Below are 14334 nucleotides of genomic sequence, written 5' to 3' on the forward strand. Positions count from 1 at the left end.
AAAGAATTTTTTAAAAACAGTAAGTTATAGTAAATTGGGCGGGATTAGGATAAGAATGCTTAAAGAGAGGATAAGGAAGGCAAGGGAGATGTACATATTTATTATTTTAATGTCTACTAAGTTACATGATGCATTTTTAGTGTAAATTTTAAATCTGACAGAGTGACGTATGTGTAATCTATATCTTTAAATTTTGTGTTGTAAACTGAAAAAGTCCTACGAAAAAAAGCATTGTTAACATACGATGTTTTACTTATTGGTACATGATCAGGTGGTACCGTCTACAAATTTTAAGACTCTAAATATGAAAATAGGTATAACTAGGAGTTAAAATTTTATTTGTACAATATATTATATTGGATAAATAATAAATATAAAATTAATCATAAATAACCTTGCATATCATGAACGACAAAATTAAAAAAAAAACATTTTAATTTTATCTCTTCAAGAAAAGCGGAAAAATTTTCAGCGCTTTAACAAATTGCCCAAAATGCGTAAACTGAATACAGCTATGTAAGCTCGTGAAAATTCGCTATCTCACTTATGCAAAAATTAAAAAAATAAAAACTTTTCAAAGTCCCATATAGATTGAAAGAGAGGTCGAACTGGGAATGATTATCACTTCGGTTTGGAATAAAAATTTTGGTTCAGGAATATTTTTATGTATTTTATTTTATAAACTTATTGAATAAATAAGTATACATATTTGATACCAAGGAATCTAAATAAAACTAGTGGATTAGGAAATAAATACCGAACGTCTTCTGGTTAGTTAATCTCCATCTAACATGGCAATGTTTGTGAATATTTTATTTTATACTCCTCTTAATGTTATAAACCGGTACTAGTATTTTTAATTTGTTCAAATGTTCGTAAGCTAAGGCTGGATTTTGCCCCTCAGGGAATGATAAATACAAACATCTTACAACAGAGATAAATAGCATTTTAGAGAAGGAAACATGGAACTTAAGGCATTTACATGGTCGCTGACCTGTCATTGGCTGGTTTCAGCGGCCCATATACGCTCTATGAAACATTTACAATTTCGCCTTTGTTTAAACATCTATATTTCTTCCATTATTCTTCCATCTGTTCGTTTTTGTGAAGTCAAAGAGCCGAAACCTTTACTGATGAGGATGATATTTATCTGACTGAATTATTTCACCTACTAGGCACCGCTTGAAAACATTTTTCAATTTTAAAACATCTTTCTGGGCAAATACTGGAAAGACAAATATATTACAACAGAGGCGGAGAACATTTTAGAGAATAAAATGTTATGTGCCAAAGTGGTAGCACACTTAGAAGGATTATTCGAAGTCCACCAGATCAATTGACACGGAGATTTTGTATATTAATTTATTATTGAAAAGTCATTGCAAAAATAAATTTTATCATTACACTCTAAAGCTACCGTATTTATTAAAACTAATTATGACGTCAGAGTTACGTAGTAACAACGTGATGCTACGTTTCTATTTACCTTCCAAAGGACTGCATATGGATTGATATAATTTTTATTCATTTAACTTTTTGTACATAATGTTATTTGTACATTGGCGGACTTATTGCCAAATGGCAATTTCTTCCAACCAACCAATAAAATAAAAGTGTTATTTTTATAATTCAAGTTACAGAACATATACAATAGAAAAAAAAATATTAAAAAGCTAAAAATATATAAAAATAGAAATAAACGTATTTGTTTAAACATTACCTTAAATCAAAACTATTACTCAATGGGAAAAAGGAAAAAAGAGGAAAAAGGAAAGGAGGAGAGATTAAGGAAGAGAAAGGAGATGTTTCTTTAGACGTGATTCAAACAGAGATAATGTAGTAACATCTTTGATGGTGGATGGGAGATGATTCCACAGTCGAGCCGTATGGACACTATATGAGTAAGAGAAAGAGGAATTGTGGATGGGTATTAAGAGAGTGCCTTGAGAATTAGAACGAAGAGGTAAACCATGAACTGATAAGCGTTGAAATTTTTCACGCAGGTATATAGGAGCGTTAGGACTATGAAGTACATTGAACAGACGTGAGAGGGGGTGATCGTCTCTCCCCTGTCTAATTTTGATCCACTTCAGTTACCTACGATAATCAGAAATGTGGTCATATTTCCTAAGACCAAAAATGTACCTTATGCATGTATTCTGAAGTCGTTCAAGTTTATCGAGTTGCTCACAGCTTAAATCAGTCATGGAAACATCAGCGTAATCTAGAATGGGTAGTAGTAATGCTTGTACAATAATGTAAGTTTTGGTCCTATGGAGGAGTCGGTTAATAGAAAAATAATAATTACATTTATTTATTCAGACATTCTGAGAAACTAAAAGCATATGGTTTTCGAGTGAATACCATTAGCGACCATTTTAAATAAAAATACATGATTTTGTATTGCGAAAGACATTAAAATTGGTCCACGGGGATTTTACCAGATGGCTAGTGCCAAATGCATCAGAGCTTTATGTTAATTTCACTCTGTGGAGTACGTAATTTTTACCACCAGCTAACTAAATACAATATGTACTATATAAGTACATGACAACACTGTAAAACATGCAGTTAAACGGTTTGTAAAGTCAACCAGCCAATGACAGGTCATAGGCCTTGTAAATGTATGATTTCCATGTTTCGTTGTCTACTATGTTCTCCATCTAACATAATTATAGTGGTTTTCTCAAATTACTAAAATAAAATAAAAAATACATGAATACACCACCTACTAGGGGCGAACCGTGTATAGAAGCGATTATGCGCAGCTTACCATTATAGTTGACTATCCATAATAATGTTTTAACGTAACTTTATTTACAGAAAAACAAACAAACAATTACCATTTCTTATAAATCTTGTGTTAAAAAAAATTATTAATATAAATATTAATAAAGCACGCCCAGCGCCAGCAATGGGCCGATTACTCCAGCCTATTTCTTTATATAAATAAGTGTACTATATTTTGAACATCTTAAACTCAGCGGCGGGATTTTTCTCCTAGAGTACACTTTTAGATTACACAAATTCTTTGAAGATTCTCGATTTGGAAAACAGCATTTCAAACATTTTTTCTTAAGGACTATTTTTCTTTGAGATTATACTTTGCAACACATGTGGCGCTTGACGCGGTCGTTTTTGGCAGTATCTATTTCTAGAACAAATCGGCCAGTTGACATTTCAATTGTTATGAGAATACCTGACTGACTACTGACTGAATTCATTGTGCAAATATTTTATAATCTTTTAAATAAGTTATGTGTTAAATTAATTGATAATATAGCTACACAATATAATATATCATATACTTATGACATAAACGAATGTTTCAAATATTGTAAATTCATCTCCTTCGAGACAAAAAAGACAAAAAAATTGCGATAAAACGTATTTGACGATCGAAGCGATATGCACTAGACGCGGACAAGGTAAGCGGCTGGGTAGGAGAGGGGTAAGGGTTTGTGGAGGGACGGCTGGTCCGAAAAATTAAGGATTTACTACATTTTCAGTGATTTTAATTTTTTTATTTTTAAATGACTTTTTGGAAAAAAATTAGTAAGGTTTTTTTAAAAACTTAACATGAGGAATGTTCCTCTGAAGTTTCGCGGTCTGGCCCTGAAAAACCGTGTATATGTATCATTCTTTATACACATATGGACATTATTATATTCGTCCATCACTCAAAAGCAAAACAAATATCTCCTTAAAATTAAGTATTCATTCCACGAGTCGAACAATGGTGATATCTCGGGTATTACACAATGGTGAACCTACTTATGCGATACGGATCTCTTGGCGCTCTATCCAGAAACCCTATTATTATAATGGATTGAAATACAAAACAACGAATGTGGGTACGGCAAGGCAAAATAATAGTTATGTAGGTAGCAGTAGCGAACGGTGATTTTATATACAGGTAAGCAATAAAAAAAAACATTTATTTGTACCTACATAATGTAAGTTAAATATACCTACTATAAATTGCAATATTTTCTGTGGTTTTTAAGCACACACCAAAAAAAAACCAGCCAACGAAAAGTCATAAGCTCTGTAAATGCCTAGACTTCCATTTCCCCTTTCTAAAATGTTCTCCATCTCTGTTGTAATTATTTTACTTCATTTAACATTATTTATTACAATTTCACGCTTATTTTCCTAATTTATAATTTTTAAACTGTTCTTTTATATGTACAATAATTATATTAACGTATGTATATTATTCACTACTAATAATATATCTAGCCTTGTATTTTTCACATATATGCTCTTTACATATAATTTTAAATATATTTATTGTTTTCTAATTTTGCATGTTTTCTGGCATTTCTTCAAGCAACTTTATCCCCTTGTACATAAGGCAGTTCTGGGACATTGCTTTTGATTTCTTTTCCAGTTTTATGACCGTTTAATCATCTTCCATCTAATATAAAAAATAAATATACATAATCTACAGTATCTTTATTTAAATAACGTCTTAAGAAATTTTGTTTATATATTTATTTATACTCCAAAAAAAATAATAACGTATCCCTAACTCTATGAGGCCAAGAGCCCTGTGTTGAGTTGGGATACAACATAATGGAAAGTGGAGGCGTGCAAATTATTGAAGAATTCTACAAACGAAAATGAAAACACAAACATAAATTTTAATAAGCATCTGGACAACTTGCCCAAAAATCGATAGTCAAAATAATACTCAGAGTCCCGATACAGACATCTACTGAAGAAATATTCCACAAATCACAACTTATGACACCAAAGCAATTAAATGTTAAAACAATACTCACTTACAGATTCAAAAACTATTCTTCCTCAAATAAAAGTAAGAATACATCACATATAAATAATATAATCACTAGATCTTCAACACAAAGACAATTTAAACAAATACAAACTAATACTACTTTCAGACAAAGGGATTTTTAGTATTATTCAATTAAAATCTAAAATCTACTTCCACTATCTATTAAAACAATTATTAATGAAAAATGTTTAAAAAGGGTATAAAAAAATGAATAGTGATACAGGGTAGAAGTAAAATGGATTGTCTCATTCTCCCAAACCAATATTCAATCAACTGCTCCACAAATGTATAGTTGTATAGCTTATGTTATGTTTTTGTTCTTTCATTGTGCGTTTTGTAATACAGATGTACATAAATTAATTAAAAACATAAATACGTAGTGTTTAAAAAAGTTTGAACATATTGTTAATTATTATTTTTTTTTTTTTTTTTTTATTTATTTAAACGCCTTGTAGGCTTTTACATGTTTTACATATATCTATATGTAGAGAACAGACATATTTTACACAAAAGTAGCAAAAAAATTAAAATGAAGTAATAAGAAAAAGAAAATAAAAATATGTAAAACTAATCTTACATATGGTACATACATACATTTATTCCAGTAGAAAGAACAGAAGTTCATTTTTTCCTATCGGTTATATTATTATCTCTGTTTGTTAAGTATTTTTTGTTTATTCTCAAATGTAAAAAGATTTTTTTTTTAAAAGTACAGTGTTATGTATTCCCAGTGAGGTCACATTATTTTTATTATTAAGCATAGTTTATAATGGAATATGCATAAATAAAAAAATCAATAAATTAATCTATGCAATGTCTCGCAGCAGTCTCCTGCAATAGTCTCTTCCCTTAGACAAAATCCAAACTTGTACACTTCTCCCAAAAATGGCTTTCGTTTTGGAGAACTGAAAACATTAACATGGTTTAATGAAAAAAATGATTTTAAGTATTTTCCAAAATATCACTTCACTGTGATAGTTTCGTACTTCTGCTGGGAGAGAATCCCATGCCATAGGATCTACGAACACAAATGCGGGTTCACCGAATTGAGGAACTTTTCCTATCGTCGTGGATGTAGCTAATCGAATTGTAAGACATTTGTCATGCGAAATGCATAGTTCTTTTTAGATATCCCGGGGCGGAGTTGTGCAATGATTATACATAAGCCAACAGAGTTTGTATTCCACTCTCTGTGGAAAATGTAGCCAGTGTAATTCCCGGAGTAATGGAGTGATATTATGTCTGAACCTAGAGATTCCAAAAATAAGTCTAGCTGCAGCTTTTAATGGACGATATAGGCGAGTTTTATTCATCGGTAGACCTGCGAAGATACCATTGGCGGCTCCTGCCCGAAAATATGGGCAGTGCATTTCTTTACATTTTGTAAACTTATATATTAAGTTCAATAATATTATAACAATATGACAGGTCTGACGTGATAAACGGGCAATAGTATGACAGATGAAAACCCGCGCATCGGGATAAGGAACGCTTAACATTATACGCACGTTATAGGATACTAAATCAACTAAATTCGTAATAATATCATGTCATTACGCATGTTCAAAGTGAGATTGCAAACGAACTTCAAACTTCAAATCTGCGCATGCGTTGGCAATGCCCGGAGTATGTATATGACCTTCTCCCTCTAACGCACGATTCACCGGTATAAAGCGTTGTCTATCTCGCTCAAATGACGATCTTAAGAGAAATTACATATTTCATACAAATTCAGGGTAAAGAATTGTGCAAAATAGAACATGCACAGGGACGATTGCGCATGCGTAGACAAGATGAGAAAATCGTTCGCTTGAGTCGATCTCGCTAGATCTTTCTGCGCTAGTATTGAATATTATTCTGTTTACGTGTATAATATTGCACCGAATTCCTGTTTCTTTCTACCTACTTGTAACATATTTTTACTATCAATAAAATTAGTAATTTATTTCCACATGTTTTTACTTGGCAGTGCACTGCACTTATGCACATACTAAGGAACCGCCTCTGGTAGATACCATTGCAATATTCGATTCTAGACACTACAAAAGCATTTATTAATTGACTGGCATGTATACCAACATAATTATTTAAAAAATAACAATCGGACTCTCCAAACTCGCGAAATTGAAACATTTCCGTTATTTTCTGAACACACCTCGTACAACAAACTATCTAGGGCTGTTGCTTTCTATGTTATTTTTATTTTATTTTGATTTTTACAATTATTGTTAAATCTTCAGGTAAACAGAGGCGAATATTTGGCTGAGATTGTCTTCCATTCGTTCTTCCCTCTATATATCCGAAAGATATTAATGTTCCTTTAAAGCACGACATTCAAAAGCCTGTTTTCCAGCATTCTGTTGACATGTCCGTCTTCACATTTTACTATTGTCCACAAAGTTGATGTTTAAATATTAGTAATATACATACATTATTTAGCTTGATATACTCACAACAAATAAGCATTGAACATTCTTTACAAAGGTCCATTTACTTTTGAATTTATAACATCTTACATATTCGTATGAATTACGAACCAACGAAATGCAGCGATAAAGAGACATAACAGATTGTGACACGCCGACCAAATTAGCTGAAGATCCTGTCGTTTCATATTAAAATATTATTATTTAGAGAGAATGGTTAGAGTCAATCTCCAAAATAAAGAATATACACAATATATGTATAATTATTTTAAAATACAAATTTATCAACAAAATGTTGAGTTGGTACAAATTTAGTAGACAAGGATTGAATTCCATCCCTAGGAAGTTATCAAGATTAACAATTACAACCGAGATGGTGAACATGGAGAAGGGAATATTTAGAAAAGGCATTTACATATACAGAGGTTATAAACTTAAAAAATATAAAAATACAATTTAAAATAAGAAATAACAATATGTATACATGGAGAAAAAATGAAAGTGCTAAAAACTCAATCATTATTTTTTTTAATTAAGAATAATTGGTTTATGGCAAATAGATCTATTTTTTGGTAATCTGTGTGTTTGTTCTCGAGAGAGTGCATTCTCAGAATCAGAGAATTAATATACGAATTCGACTTAGACATATTAATGTAATGTTAGTAACACTTTTTTTATGCGTATATGTATATTTTGTTTTATTCTTTACATTTACATTTTACATTTTTTTTTAAAATTCTAATATTTTTCTTTATATATCCAATTTTATATCTTTTTTACTTTGCAAAGTTTCACTTATTATTTTGCATTGCAGTATGCTTTTTTATTGTTTCTAGATGTATATAAAATATACATATATTTTTAATTGTGTTGTTTATTTTTTAAATTATTACTTACTATGTTTGTACTTACCAGTATAATTTTTGTAAATGCCCCTTGGGCGTATTGTGGAATTAAATATTAATAAAAAAAATAACATCTAAAATAAATATGGTGCCTCATTGGCCTATTAGGCACATTAAAATAAATACATTTGACCCAAATCAGGAACATCAGAAAGATTATTTACAACTTTATATTTTAAAAAAACATAAGGCATATGGAACTATAGGTATTAATTGGGCATACGACCTGACATCGACTGATTTATATGGCCAAATTACAAACTTTGTAACATTCACCGATTATATTATAATTTTTCCCTCTTACTTCTGTTCACTGTACTATATAGTACTAACGCTCCTATATAGCTATATCTAAAATGCTCTTCATCTCTGTTGTAATACATTAGTAACATTAACGTATAGGTATATTACAATTTTTATAATACAAGGTTTGAGATCGGTAGATTTTGATCTGTGAACCTGTTCAAATTTTATCCGGCTAATTAAGTCATCGTAATATCCTTTGGATTTTTATAAATTTGATTGACGGGCGTGAAAGCGGCTTTTCTTTATAAAGAACATCTACCTATTCATAGTTATATACTTTAATATCGTAACTCCATAAGCTACTCAATGTTTTTATTTGGCTGGTGAGAAACAAAAGAGGCTACGCGTCAACCACTACACCACGAGACGAACTTATCTCCACTCGATTTCTGGGGGGTCAGTAGTGTATCTTCGTAATCGCCCGGGAGAATTTATCTTCAACTATACCGTTATGATGAAGGCATGACGTCCTTGGGTTTTCATTGTAATCGCGGACCTGGGCCCCGATTACAATGAAAAGTTAACAGAGTTACCTTCGACTGTCTATAAAGAAAAACCGATATTTGTGTACGAAAATGAGTACCTATATTTGCATGAATATTTAAAGTGTCTTTGTCGGTAATCTATAATTGAACATGTAAAGAAGAAGAAAATGTATGCACATTATGCTTTTCATACAGAAAACTTAATTTTACTTTGTAGATAGAATTTAAGATAAACGTTAAGTTCTTGATTGCGCCACTTGCCCGTTAGCAAATAAACGCTCAAAATGGTCTTATTCGCGGAATGCGCTATTTTTTATTTGCTTTGCTACTGAACCCTGATACAATGAATGCAAATACCTACCTTGGACTAGGTTCTGTCACCTTATTGTTTAAACTTCTGTCGCGGCCGTCAAGATCACATCAAATCTTGTGATTAGGAAAAAAGAGCACTTGACGATTCCACGACACAGTGGATTTAATGGGTTACTGATTGCAAAAATAACTAATTTGCGATCGCGGTGAGAATATCAAGAGCACATGCACACGCGAAAAGTTTAATTGTTATTACGGGGCTGGGACAATAATTGGTACCCGCGGTAGGCATTGCAACATTTTAACCAGGGCCTAGTAAGTAGCAAATAAATTTCAATGTGCTATACACACATATAGTAATATGTGGCGTAACCACTTCCAATTGTAATCGCGGCTCTGGGATGCTATTCCAAACGCTCTCGCGGCCGCAGTCGCGTATTTACATTAAAAAATGTTTACAAAAGTGTTTTCTACGGCCGCAAGAGCGGTTCAGAATAGCACCGCTGGGCAGCTAAGTGTTAAACCTGAGAATGTCGGTATTTTTCAACAACATTATTTGAACTGAAAAATGTGAAAATAATTTATTTAAATATTGTTTTACCCGCCAAGTCAACAAAAGTGACTTGTATCGCATATTTATATTGCAAATAGTGCATGTTTTTTGTCTCGTTGAAATAATATTACTGCTCACGTCTAAATAGTGCTTATTTGACAATAATGTTTTTTGCTTAGTACAAAGTAGGTACCTACCTACGCATGGCAATCAAATATTAAAAGTTATTTGCGTCGTCATAATATTTATGATATTTATTTATTTAACTTTTTATACATAATGTTATTTGTACATTGGCGGGATTATAGCCAAATGGCAATTTCTTCCAACCAACCAATAAAATAAAAGTTTTATTTTTATAATTCAAGTTACAGAACATATTCAATGGAAAAAAAAGATTAAAAGGTTAAAAATATACAAAAATAGAAATAAACGTATTTGTTTATAAATTACCTTAAATCAAAACTATTACTCAAAGGGAAAAAGGAAAAAAGAGGAAAGAGGAAAAAGGAAAGGAGGAGAGATTAAGACAGAGAGAAAGGAGATGTTTCTTCAGATGTGATTTAAACAGAGATAATGTAGTAACATCTTTGATGGTGGATGGGAGATGATTCCACAGTGGAGCCGCATGGACACTATATGAGTTAGAGAAGAAAGAGGAATTGTGGATGGGTATTAAGAGAGTGCCTTAAGAATTAGAACGATGAGGTAAACCACGAACTGATAAGCGTTAATTTTTTTATGCAGGTATATAGGAGCGTTAGGACTATAAAGTACATTGAACAGAAGTGAGAGGGAGTGATCGTCTCTCCGCTGTCTAATTTTGAGCCACTTCAGTTGCCTACGATAATCAGAAATGTGGTCATATTTCCTAAGACCAAAAATGTACCTTATGCATGTATTCTGATGTCGTTCAAGTTTATCGAGTTGCAGTCATGGAAACATCAGCGTAATCTAGAATGGGTAGTAGTAATGCTTGTACAAGGGTGTATTTAGTATTAATGGGTAAGAATTTTTGCAACCTTCTAAGTGAGTGTAGACTGAAAAATATTTTGCGGCTTAATTCATTAGTATAAGCTCGCCAGCAGAGATGTTCATCCATTTGTACTCCTAGATTTTTTACGGATTTCTTGTATTAAATATTGGTACCATTGACAACAAAAGGATTAAGTGAAGAGACATTAGCAGCTGACAAACTAAACTGGGTTTAAATAAGTTAAAAATATAAATAAAAAAGATTTACACTTATTTGTTTATAAATTTGTATAAACCACTTAATTTTTTTAAATTTTTTATTTTATTTAATTACACTTCGACCGGTTTCGAGGTTACTACCTCATCGTCAGGAATTTACACACTTATAATTACACGCGTTGATAGCAATGTAGGTATATAATAAAATATTGTATGAAAGAGATAGAAAATTGAAAGAAAGAGAGAGAAAGAAGATAAAATAAATCATAATGGGAATAGTTTTAAAAGAGGACTCGAAGTTAAATTGAATCGATTATTTATTATTTGAAGTTTATGATTAACGGCTTTACTAATTTCTAATCGTTCTAAATTATCTAAACGAAAACCATTTTTATTGACATGCAAAATTTCTACACACGTTTCTTGATTGAATTCATGGTTTTCGGATATAAGATGATTTGCGAATTCTGAAAAATTATTATTACTCAGACATTTTATATGCTCTTTGATTCTAACTTTAAATTTACGTGAAGTTTTTCCATTATAGAAATTTGGGCAATTTAAACAATTTAATTTATAAATTCCCGAATGATTTAATTTATCATCCTTATCTTTACAATTTGTTAATATTTTACCTATGTTATTATTAGTATAAAAAGCTGGCCTAATATTGTTAGGTAAAATTTGTGCTATATTATTAGAAAATGAATGAATGTACACAATTCTACGCCAGTTCTCATTTTTATTGGAAATATTTTGGGAACTGTATAAGTATTTTTTCCTATAGTTTGATTTAAGTTTTTTATTCAAAATATTGTCAATTTAGTTCATAGCCATTATTGAAAGCAATACTCTTTATAGTATTTAATTCTAAGTCAAAATTATTTTTATTTAGTGGTATTGAAGTAAGCCGATGTATCATAGAATGGAAAGCAGAGTGTTTATGTGATAAATGACGATTAGAAATTAGTAAAGCCATTAATCAAAAACTTCAAATAATAAATAATCAATTAAATTTAACTTCGAGTCCTCTTTTAAAACTATTCCCGTAATGATTTATTTTATCTTCTTTCTCTCTCTTTCTTTCAATTTTCTATCTCTTTCATACAATATTTTATTATGTAAATAGCAACGCGTGTAATTATAAGTTAGTTAAATTCCTGACGATGAGTTAGTAACCTCGAAACCAGTCGAAGTGTAATTTAAAAAAAAATATTTAAAAAAATTCAGTGGTTTATATAAATTTATAAACAAATAAGTGTAAAATGTCATACCACAAAGTGAAAAATATTTTTGAAAACAATAAAAAAGATTTATTTCGAATAAAATACCCATTAAATAATTATGATTAATATTTACAGCATCAAGTTAGTGGTCAAACATTTCAATATGTTATAATGTTTGTGAATATTTGTATATAACTACTTGAGATGCAAGGTGGTAAAATTACCGCGGTATTTTACTAGAATTTTACAAAATTTTGGTAAAATACCGTAATTTACGGTATTGTACGGTAACTTTTGGTAAAAAAACGAATGTGAAGTCCTAATATTTAATTTTCGAAGATATGGCAAATACAAGTAGCTTTTAGGACACGTTACATGACAGCGAAAACTAGGTTTAGATCCATCCATATATCTGAATTATGTTATTTATATAAATTATAAAATAATAAAGTAGACTCTTTTATCAAAAATATTTTGAGTTTGTCCTAATTTTTGTAGACAAGGAATGGATTCAACTCCCTGGGGAGGTGTTAACATTAACATATTACAACAGGGATGAAAAACATTTTAAAGAAGGTAATAAAGAAGTCAAGGCATCTACAGGGCTTATGACATGTCATTGGCTGGTTTAAGTGGCCACTTTACACACTGTGTAACATTCACCATTCTACCCATATTTGAACATCTATATTACTTCAATTCTTTCATCTGTTGATGTTTGTGAAGTTAAAGAGCTGAAACCTTTATTTATGCGGGTGAGATTCATCTAATTGAATTATTTCACCTACATACTAGGCAACTAGGTCATAAGCCCTGTAGATGCCTTGACTTCTATATTACCTTCTTTAAAATGTTCTTCATCTCTGTTGTAATATGTTAATGTTAACAGCTCCCCAGGGAGTTGAATCCAGTCCTTGTCTACAAAAATTTGGACAAACTCAAAATATTGTTGATAAATCCACCTGGTCCATGAAGAAGAATAGAAATAAAAAAATAAAAATTTCAGGCGTTGCCTAGTATGTAGGTGAAATAATACAATTAGATGAATCTCACCCGCATAAATAAAGGTTTCAGCTCTTTAACTTCACAAACATCAACAGATGAAAGAATTGAAGTAATATAGATGTTGAAATATGGGCAGAATGGTGAATGTTACACAGTGTGTAGAAATGGCCACTTAAACCAGCTAATGACAAGTCATAAGCCGTGTAGATGCCTTGACTTCTATATTACCTTCTTTAAAATGTTCTTCCTCTCTGTTGTAATATGTTAGACTCTTTTAACCTACTCTCCAAAATTGATCTTAATGTCCCTTTTCGCGTGACGAGAAATAAGTGTTTTTTTCATCTGCCAGTCTGCAGCACTAACTATGCACAACACTCTTTCCTCTATCGTTCTTGATCTAACAATAATGCTTTTTTTCATCTATTGGTATATTTAACACGCCCCTTAATTTATTTAATATTTAAAAAAAAATTAAGACTCATTCTCTCTGGCTGCGATACGACCCCACTTGCTATTCAATAATGCTTACACAGACCTGAACACTTACTTCCACATAAATACACACAAACACACCTCTACACTTACTTTCATACAAATACACATAAACACACCCTTTTGCTGTACCACAATTCAATACGTATAATTTTTATTTAGAAAATTTGCTGGTCTGTCTTTAAACCGTATATTTTTATGTTATTATATCATTGTCGACTTTTTGTTTCTGTAAAATAAATAAATACTACGTGTTACCACACATTCGCCTGAAAGATTGCATTTCGTCAGCATACTTTCTTCTTTCCATTTGCGAGAGTGACAGAAAAATTATATTCAAATATCTATTCATCAAAATTGTCTGACAACGCGGATCTTCTCAATATAGGGGAGACCGAGGAGAGTTGTAACAGAGGAGAGTCACGCTGGCAACATCGCGCATTTTTTTTTAACGTGAGACTACCACTTGATAGAGTCGGCAACAGCAGTCTGCAGGGAGTGCTTGTGTGTATACGACATCTGGACGGAAAAAAATACAAAAACAAGTTTTTGGTCAGTATTTTGAAAGCCTGTTATTCGATAAGTATTGCGTGGACGCTTACTTGATATTATTTGCAATATACATT

This window comes from Micrasema longulum, unplaced genomic scaffold (genome assembly GCF_059751315.1).
Source record: "Micrasema longulum isolate JH-2025_06_02 unplaced genomic scaffold, ASM5975131v1 h1tg000244l, whole genome shotgun sequence".
Lineage (NCBI taxonomy): Eukaryota > Metazoa > Arthropoda > Insecta > Trichoptera > Brachycentridae > Micrasema > Micrasema longulum.